Here is a 9,352-nt window from a genome sequence, read left to right as displayed (position 1 = left end):
GATGGCATTTGTCTTCCCAAGTAACCGTTACGCGTGATGGAGCCCTGCTTTCCTGGAGATGGCTGAACACCTGCCTGCCGATGGGAAGGAGTGAATGAATTCCTTGTTTTGCTTTGCTTGCTTGTGTGGCTTTTGCTTTACTTATTAAACTGTCTTTATCTCAATCCACGAGTTTTCTCACTTTAACTCTTCTGATTCTCTCCCCATCCCACCCGAGTGAGCGAGCAGCTGTGTGGTGCTTAGTTGCCAGCTGAGGTTAAACCACGCCACAGATGGTGGGACAAGTGAGATTTTGGGGATGAGTATGAATGACAGACATTGACAAATATATGTCAATTTTTTTATATTTTAGTCAGCCCAACGCCAAACCAGTCATGGTTAACCACATGTGCTTTGCCACCCTTTCATTTATGTCCTTGCTTATGGCTTTTAAAGGGATATTTTTTCAACAGTCTGGATTATATATTTTAAAAGTAACAATGTTCTTTGAGTCGCATAACCAGATAGTGTGAGGTTTTATGAATATCCTATCTACTACATTCACAAATTTGAACTTGAGGATAAATTGTATATGTTTTTCTTTAGTGTATATTTGTTGTCACAGTAACTGCAGTTTTCCCAATAAATGGAAATTGCATCGTTTCCTTAGCATTCAGGTTATTGCACTGAAATAGTGCCATGAACTCACCACCACTTCTCCCTTCCTGTTGTCAAGCTAGATCTCATTTAGTTACAGGAACAGGCACTAAAACAGGTTAGTTTAGATATGTGCATATTAGAAAACTGAAGCAAGTCTGCTTAGCCCCATTACATCCTATGACTCATGCATGTGTGGGAAAGACCTTATTTTCACAGAGATCTCTTAGATAAACAAGGCAAGTTGGCAGCAATTCGATTACACCAATGTTAGCAGTCTCCTGCTTTCTGTTGCGTTCATTTGCTTTATAATTTCTGAAAAATGCAAGCAGTCTGATAAACTCTAATGAAAATTCTTGTACCAAGGACACAGGAGCCTTCATTTTCAATTACTTTTTTTAATAGGAGCAGCCTTAAAGCCAATTTCTAAAAAAATCCTTTTCTGCTATTACAATAGAATCCACTTTTTCTCAGTTGTTTTTTTTTTTTAAAGTTTGTTAGTGAAGCTGTAGCTCTTGCTATCCACAACCATAACACACTAGTTAGTTGGATACCTCCCCCCACCCAAACCTACAAGCCTCTAAATACTGTGGACTTCAGATAGAAAATGGATTTAGCTTCCGAAATATTACTTTTACATATGCACTGGAACAAACTTTTGAACAGCATAAATCACAAAACATTATACTTTTTGACACCATTTCCCCAAAAAGGAAAAGCAAAGAAAGCAACCCTTACTGTACTAAAGAGCTCTTAAAGTATATAAATCAAACTGAAAAAGTTTATTGCAAATTCATTGAGGTTTTTGCTCTTGTTCTGAAACCCCACCAGTTTATATCTGAATGAGTCTGGCCCTATCATAGATAATTAAGATTTTAATTGCCATTTTATCAGCTTTGAAATGAAACTCATTTTGACAACGTACAGCAATCTTTTAGATTCACACACCCCTTTGCTTGTGTCAGCTAACAGCAACTAGATGGGTTGCCCATTTAAGGGAAAAAGTACAAGCCCCAGCCTATTTCCCTGTACTTCGGATGTGTTTGTCCCGCTCCTTCAGCAATGCATTCTGTAATGCCAAAAAGCATTTCTTTTCTTACAAAAGACACGCACACGTGCACACACATACACACATTTCTGATTAAGTTTCAGCTCTCATAGAGCTGCAAAATTAAGGAACTGGATGTTGGAATTCTTCATTTTCTTCTCAGTTCTATAATACCACATACAGCAATTTTCTATTTTTAAGGGGGGGGGGGGGGGCATAGAGCAATGCCATTTCATTGCCTCAGAACACTATTCGCTAACAGCCCAGGATAAATCATGTATTTTAACAGCTGTGTATCTATGAAAGAATGATTTCAAAAGAAAACGCAATTGTGCTTTTAGGATATATGCTTCTGATTGTAGGAATTGTCTCTTTCTCTGTATTTGCAAAGTGTGTAAACCATTTGGGAGCACACCACAATCTATGTAATCTTACATATCATCTTTAGAGCTAGCATTTAGATTCTTTACTTTTGGAGAAGATTTAGAGATATTGTCCAGCCAAAGCAGAATGAGGATGACAGGGCAAAGCCATCTTGAATTAAAAAAACAAAAAAGCTGTCCCAATTTAGGAAGACTTTGTATTTGCATTGATATTAGTACTTATTTTGCTATGATGGTAAGATTAAAAAGTAATACAGAAAGTGCAGATTATCTGCAGAACTTGGAGGAGTAGGTGAAAAGACCCAAAATAAAGGGAAAAATCTAATCAAGTATCCAGAAAGGCAAAATTTTCACAAATACATTAGGTATCACACAATATTCAACATGATTAGAGACTCCCATTGTCTCTCCTGAACAGGAAATAGGCACAATTGTTCCTGTCCTTTGGACACCAGTACTTCAAAGAATAACTACAGGACTGTGTTATAAATGTTTTATTTTTCTAGTATCACTAACTTGGTACAAATACTAGCTACTAAATGAGACAAAGAGAGGTTAAGAAATCTTAATTCTTTATGAAATAATTGTTTCCTCAGTTATCTAATATCCTCCAATATCAAGAAAAGCCTGTATTCCCCAAATAATTCCCAGTATTCTGTATAAAATTAGGAAACAACTTTCAGTAGAAAACACTGAGCGAAATGAAAAGAGAAAAGGCTAAAAATGAAAAGTACCAGAATAAGATGATGAAGCAGAAAAGTATAAGTGTTTGTGCTTCTTGTAAAGAAATATTTAAACTTTTCTATACCACAGATTATCATTATTTTATCACATACACTATTTTATCTTTCTAGCTTTCAGTTCTTATCTTAGGTTTTATATACTAAATATTTTTGGTGAAATAGGAAGTATGAAGAGATGAAGTAGAGTCCCTTCTCCCTTGCCTTGTTGTTTCATCTGGCTTCTTCACAAATACTATAGCTCTATTTCTCCCAATGGCATCTTAGACATGTAGAAGGACAAAATCCCTGCCCCCAAATTCAGTTTATATATTAAAATAGTACAGCAAACTGCAACAACAGACCTTGAGAAAGGAAGGGAAGGAACAGGAAATTAGAGAAAAAGTAAAATGTCTCTTAGGAAAAAAAATATTTGGACAGGAATACAGATGATCCATTTTGTTAAATGCTCTTGAGGGGACTGGAAATTTATCTGTTAATTATTGAACACTAAGACCTGATCTTATTAAACTCAGAGGAAATCTCACTCTGAATTCAGTGGCATAAACCTGGCGTCTGACTCAGCACAGCTCTGAGGCACATTCTTAATTTATGCCTGGGGGCACATCAACTGAGTTAGATGAGATTACCAAAAGCCTTAAATTAAGCATGTGTGGAATCTGTGTGTCCTGGTTTCGGATACACCTGTATCGGTACAAAGCTTTTAGTATGGAAATGGCTACACTGGCGAAATTGTGAACCAGAGGAACGTAACAGGGCATACTAGTAAAAGTAGGTATTTCCCAATATACTTATGGTTACTCCACCAGCTGCTTCCAGGAAACACAACGATATCTTCAGGAGTCCTACCTTGGTCGACATAGCTCTGTTAGTAGACAAGTTTAGTCTTTCCATGACATTAGTGTCAGGTGCTACAGCAAGAGGCACTGTAGAAAAATCATAGGTCATTAGGTTAATTTCAAGCTTACTAAAGCCAGTAGCCTAGAGGACGGACCAGTTTACACCAGAGCCAAAGGTTAATAGTCTACCAGATATGAGCGGGAGCAGTATGGGAAAATCAAGGCAGATGTAGGCAGGGACAGAACAGTGCTGAGCTTTGAAGATGAATTTCAAGTCTTTGAATTTGGTGTTAAAAAGAACCAGACATTCTATAAAGAGATTGAAAGACTGAGGTGATGACAAAACACTCAGTTAAGATGATGACTTTAGCTGTGGCTAGATTGGCTAAAAGAGGCCATAAATCACAATATTGCTGTAATGAAGGTGAAAGAGGGAGCCACAGGCAGAGTCTGAAAGTGGATTCAGATTGGGAGGAATACACAGTCTTTAGCACCATGAAAGGCACCATTCATTCCACAGTTATGGGAATATAAACAAAATCAAAATAATATATTATGGGGAAAATAAATGGGTATGCTATGTCTACTTGTCTTCCAAGAAAATCTCTACAATGGAGTGTATTGCCAAAACCTAAATTACTTTTTGATTTGATATAAAATTGAGCTTGGTTTCACTGTAGTGATTAGTAGAATTGGCTATTCTTCAAATATGAAACCATCTGTTGAATAGCCACATTACATATTCCACAGATTTGATTGGAAAATCCCAGACCCTCTTCGTGGACACCTGTTGAGAAGAGTAATTTTAGCCGCCTCCTCCATTTTGAAGTGGAAAGGAAGACAGATGCATGCAAAACCACAACTCCATGTGTTAGAGTTGGAAGTTGCTATCAGACTGTTCAAAAGTCACTGCATTTGATAGTTATCAGGCTAATAAATTTGCCTTTTGCCTTTAAAAACTTTGCTAAGAGTAAATAGTGCAAGAAAAGTAAAACTGTAAAACCATATATTATGCTGAGCATCAACTAAAACCAAAAAGCAGTCAATAATTAGCATAGCATTTTCCCAGATTTTGTCATCCCTATATATTCAGAAGGTCAAATTTGCCATTTCTCCACAGTTTATTATTTGCCAACTCGGTCAAAATAAGAAACAGTAATTTTCACTCTAATGTCAAATTACTGTACAAATCATATTGTCTCAGTTTTAGTTCTCACTGTACAGCTTTCTTACAAAAAAATAACTTTCTCAGGGTATGTCTATATTAAAAAGTAATACCAAAGTTTCCTTTTGAGATTTAGATCTGGGATACCTTAGTGCTGTAGTAATTCCACAGTAATGATTATCACATTAAATCATGGCCACCAAAAAGCATTCCTATTTAGTGCTTAAGTAGTGTGCCCCTTGCTATGAAATAAAATGTAAACTGTATTATTTTTGCTTTTAAGAATTTTCCTCCATCCTAATACTTCATTTATCTTATTGTTTCACAGGCAGTTACATTCTCAGCCGCCAAGTCAAAGTTGCTTCAGAGATTTTAATTTCATCCAATCTGTAAGCATGTCACTGCTAAGATGTGGTATTGATGTCATTTATATAGTATGCAGGGATGAAACTAGAATTATTTAGCTAAAGCAAGACCTTCTCATCTTCCTGAGGCAGTCCCAGAGTCCACAGACTGTGTCAAACACCACAGACAGTCAGCATAGACTCAGTCAGTCCATTCCTTCTTTAGGACTAGTATTTTTCATCTGAGACAATTCTACATAAATCTGTGAACAGGGTTTTTGCACAGGTTAACTGTATTCTTTAAACCTTTGCCTTCATAACTGAATTAATATTGCATATGAATTAATAATCAGTATGTCTTTTTAAAATTCATGCATACTAGATTTCTTTTGTTTGGAGAAAATGGCTTTAAAAGATTGGGGGGGAGGGGGTGTGTGTCCATTCTTCAATTGACCAAACAGCTTTTGTCAGTTTAGACAAAGCAAATCATACTAAGCAATTCCTCCCTTAAATTACATGGCCATTATGGGACCATAGGATATGCATTTCCAACAGATAAACAGGCTTCCATTCTGCTGTCAGGGTGAAACATCTGAGAACTGGTTTCTCATTTATTTTGCTAAAAGAAACAAACACTTTAACAACGATGACCCAGCTCAAGCACACTCGGGTACAATAAACATAAGGTCAGTCTTTAGGACGGTTGCATTATACAGCTAATCAATCGAGCGGAGATTAATATTCGTTCTATGTAAATAAGTACAAGAGGAAGAACCAAGAGCTGTTGTCACAAGGACAGTACGAAAGGCACCAAGTCTGCTAAATGTTAGTAAGGAAACAAAAAGTACAAATGCGCTGGGTCACAAAGTATTCAGTAAATTCAGTTACTGAATGGCTATTTCCTCTCACTTATCACACAGGCTGTCACTGTTTTTAATAGCTGCTAGACTATCACTGGTAAGGGATGATATGTATTCTATTCTTAAATGTTGGTTTGTCTTCTGTCATCATGTAAGCAGATATAAGCAAGATACATGTCAAAATCTACACACGTTTTTTCATATTACTACTAGCTACTTGATTATGCTCGTTCTAAGAACTGCAAAAGTTATTTAAGCAATGTTTTTCTGTCATGAAAGTGTAAAAAAACACCCTCTAAAACTTTTATCCCAGCTTTCATCTACTGATGTTTCCAAATCATGCAGAAGATGATTGTTCATAGAAGGAAAGAGACAACAGTCACTAGAAAAGAAAATCACTTCTTTTTAAAAGAATGCATTGGAGTGGTTAGCTCAGTCTTACCTGTCAGCAACACGAACCTAGGAATATATCCTTCACACCACAAGATCGCAGTAGCTTGTCCCACAGTACTACCACAGTAGTGGACTGATCCAGCCCAGGAGAACACGAAGAGAGAAACTTTTCCCACTTTTCGAGGTCTACCAGCAGCTGAAGCAATGAAGGAAATGGGGTAGAGAACAGAAGACTGGAGCTGCTTCTCGCAGAAATCCCAGGCAGGAGAAGTAGGAGGTATACTCTGTCTGTGTCTCACCCAGACTTTTGTTTAAAAGTTTTTTCAACTGTTGCTAGGTGGTGTTGGGCTTTGGCAGTTTAGTTCTCAGATTGTATTTCCCCTCTTCTGGTCTCTTCACACAGTGTTACAGCAATGACTTTGTTGAGCTCAGCTCGCTTGTGCTATATTTAACCAGTGTTCTCAGCAAGTCAAGCCTGTCAACAGCTGAGAAGTTTGGAGCAGGCTTTGCTGAGTTCCTCAGCTGCTGAATTATCAGTGGATGTAGCACTGCACAGCCCAGCTACTACATTCACTGAAAGATTGTGAGGAAACTGTCAAATCCTTTTAAGGGCTTCCAGTGACTTCACGGGAGTAATTACTATTTAAAGCACTAAGTACAAGATGTGTATTTAGGCATATATTTTGGACCGTTAGAGAAAGAATACTTGTGCTCACAGCAGATGAGTTCAATTATTTATACAGTGAGGATTTTCCTAGGACAAGTAGGAAGTTTATAATTTGAAAGGTATGCACTTCACTTGAGGAAAAATTACACGTGGAGAGAACTTTTTGCAGCATAATTTTTTAGAGTTTAAATATATTAAGATGACACGAAGAAATTAATGAAAGGCTTAGGCTGGAAAGTTTTCAGTGTGATATTTATTCCAAAGACAACCTTTTTCTCTCAGACCAAGAGCTTCCTATAGTAATTCCTGCTCTGTCTCTAACTCTCAGTGAAGAAGAAAAGGAAAGCCACACAAATCCCGATTTGTTTGATATGAGTATTAGGAACGCATTACTCCAGGGCTGTGTACACTCCAATGTACCCACACTTGCTTCTGGATCTAATTACTGTTCCTAATTCTAAGCCATAAGTCTCTTAATCAACAGACCAGCAGTAACACTGGGCAGCTTTCAGCCCACAAACCACCGTGATATCAAGATTCTCCAAAGATGTTGCAGATCTCAGACTCCAGAGCAAAGTTCTACCACCTCATGGCAGAAGAGCCCCTGTAAATGTCTCTGGCAAGGAAAATTCCTTACCCCAACAACTCTGTTCCCATCTGAATTATGTTTCAGAGTGAAATGCAGAATGGGCCTCCTTTGGAAAGCTTTTCACTAGTGATGATTTGCGATATTCACCTAGGGTTAGATGAAGAGGAAGGAAAGAAAGAAGAAAGGGAAGAAAAAAGTAGAAAGATGCTAAAAAATTTGCTTGTTGACATTTATACATGGAGACACCCCAACTTTTCAGAGCAAAAGTTGAAGATCCAAGCAAGTCATAACAGTACCCTTCAGCGATGCTGGGTGACTGTGCAAATAGTAGGATGGGTAGTGAAAAGGTATCATGCTCTTTGTGGCCACAACTATGTGAGATACCAGGGGGTGAGTACAAGCCCTTACGGGAAGCAGCTGTAGCATTAGCTGTAGCCTGGTGCTCTAACCCTGTCTCTGGAATGACTTCTGCTTGATCTGTGTTATTGTCTAAACAAGCAAGGAACAATGAAAAAATACTTTCATTCCCAAGGAGCTTATAAGGAGAAAATGAAGTAAGTATTAGGTATTATGTCAAGTAACTGATATTTAGACATTGATGACACATTTATAAATGCCCCAAACACTTCCATTGTGTCAAATATATTTTATTTTGGAGACCAAGTAATAATCACTAATTTCATGTTGTCCTTTTCAATATTTGACTTGGACAGAATATCTAGAATGCATAAAAATAGACACACTTGTATTTTACAGAAACAGCTATTTGGAAGATCATTGTAGAGACAAATAACATATTGGCACAAAGTTTGGTGTTATATACTTACACTTTGAACTGAAGTGAGTTACATATATCCACATTCTAAAAAGAACATCTAATTTTGTTCCCTCATATAAAATTGAGGTATTCCAATCTGATGAGTAACTATAGTTTTGGCTATTAGGGCCTTAACTTCTTGCTCAAAGTGCAATATTAATAGTACTTTATCCATTCAAGTATAATAAATCAGGCAAACAAAACAATTAACTTGGCCCATAAATCTCAGAAAAAACGAATGATTCTCAACATTTCTCTCCCATTAGTTAGTGGCACATTCACTGAGTGGAAAACAATACAACTTCTTAGGAGGCAATCTCTGCTGCCAGACCTTGTGGGTGGGTTTCAATAGTGACCTGCTGATGTAAGTCTGCTCATTCTTGTACACTTGCAAACTTACTCCCCAGCTGTGCACCACAGCTATTAATCCTGTAACACAGTGGGAATTTCAGCAAAAATTTGGGGAAAATAGAATATTTTGCAAATTAATAAAAGAAAATATAAGGACTAAAGAGTGTAATTAATCTCCATTCCTGGAAGTGTAAAACTTTTAACTTTGTGCAGTATGAAAATGGTTCACATCTAAGTATTTCCCCTACTGAATGATGGAAAAAATAGTTACAAATAGAAAGGTTGTGGAAGCTGGGGAATAAGAGAAAAAACAGAACCACCAAAGAGACTTTTTAGTTTGGCATCCTACATTAGGTCCTAATGTCAATATAGAGCATCATCCTAAGTCTTAGTGACATCCTACAGCTAAGCCTAAAAAGTGACTTTCTTATCATTTCTGATAATTATCTCTTAATTAAGCAACCAGGATACTAGAGTCCAAAGTAAATACTTCTAAGAAAATTTTCAATGGAAGCCAAAG

General features: G+C 37.1%; 1 protein-coding gene across 6 annotated transcripts in view; it reads right to left on the bottom strand.

Annotated features, from left to right (window-relative positions):
- FILIP1 (filamin A interacting protein 1) overlaps positions 1-6,883 on the bottom strand; it is a 116,095-nt gene extending 109,212 nt beyond the window's left edge. For 4 of the 6 annotated variants that reach the window (XM_009333140.1, XM_009333137.1, XM_009333145.1 and 1 more), the window contains exon 1: positions 6,458-6,882. The gene's annotated coding sequence lies outside the window, so the exon portion shown is untranslated. Of the gene's footprint in view, positions 1-6,457 lie in introns of all 6 variants that reach the window. The other 2 variants (XM_009333144.1, XM_009333142.1) reach the window with 1 other exon arrangement.
- Positions 6,884-9,352: the final 2,469 nt, after the last annotated feature.

The sequence above is a fragment of the Pygoscelis adeliae genome, unplaced genomic scaffold (genome assembly GCF_000699105.1).
Source record: "Pygoscelis adeliae isolate BGI_AS28 unplaced genomic scaffold, ASM69910v1 Scaffold57, whole genome shotgun sequence".
Lineage (NCBI taxonomy): Eukaryota > Metazoa > Chordata > Aves > Sphenisciformes > Spheniscidae > Pygoscelis > Pygoscelis adeliae.
Note: the sequence above shows the minus strand (reverse complement) of the source record. Positions and strands in the feature narration are given on the sequence as shown.